The 592-nt window shown below is 43.2% G+C and overlaps 1 pseudogene; it reads right to left on the bottom strand.

The window, feature by feature from the left end:
- The window catches only part of LOC119588889, a 3049-nt pseudogene that overhangs the window by 2118 nt on the left and 339 nt on the right, over positions 1 to 592 (bottom strand).

The raw sequence follows: 592 nt of genomic DNA, 5'->3' as shown, positions 1-592 counted from the left end.
AAGTTATAGAGGATGTATTCTACAGTTGAGTTAGCACAGATGACCAACTCTGAGACGGTTGGAACGTCCGTGGATTTTTCACTGGTCATTACGGCCTCAGATATCACTACCTCTATCTCTGCTGCTTGACCTTTTGACTTATCTTCAGTAAGTGAGAGCCAGGATTTTGCTTTTGTTACTATCACAGTTCCTTCTGATGAAGTCTCAAATTGCATGTCTTGTGATATTGGTGACGTAGGCGGTGAAATAAGACATTTTCCTTTAGCAGTTCTGCTGTACCAACTTCCTCTGTTGAGACCCTAGCTTCTTTTCTAATGAAACTTCTGATGAAGTCTCAAATGGCATGGCTTGTGATATTGGTGACGTAGGCGGTGAAATGAGACATTTTCCCTTCAGCAGTTCTGCTGTACCAACTTCCTCTGTTGAGACCCTAGCTCTCTTTTCTAATGAAGCTTCAGATTCTCCTTCACTTGACAGGTTCTTGGACCCTCGGGAATCTTAGACGGGCTTGACTTATAGAATCCACTTCTTTGCGATATGGTGTATTTGTACGCAGAACTTTCATCGTAGTTCGGGCGCCGTTTCCTTTGAC

The sequence above is a fragment of the Penaeus monodon genome, chromosome 24 (assembly GCF_015228065.2).
Source record: "Penaeus monodon isolate SGIC_2016 chromosome 24, NSTDA_Pmon_1, whole genome shotgun sequence".
Classification (NCBI taxonomy): domain Eukaryota; kingdom Metazoa; phylum Arthropoda; class Malacostraca; order Decapoda; family Penaeidae; genus Penaeus; species Penaeus monodon.
Note: the sequence above shows the minus strand (reverse complement) of the source record. Positions and strands in the feature narration are given on the sequence as shown.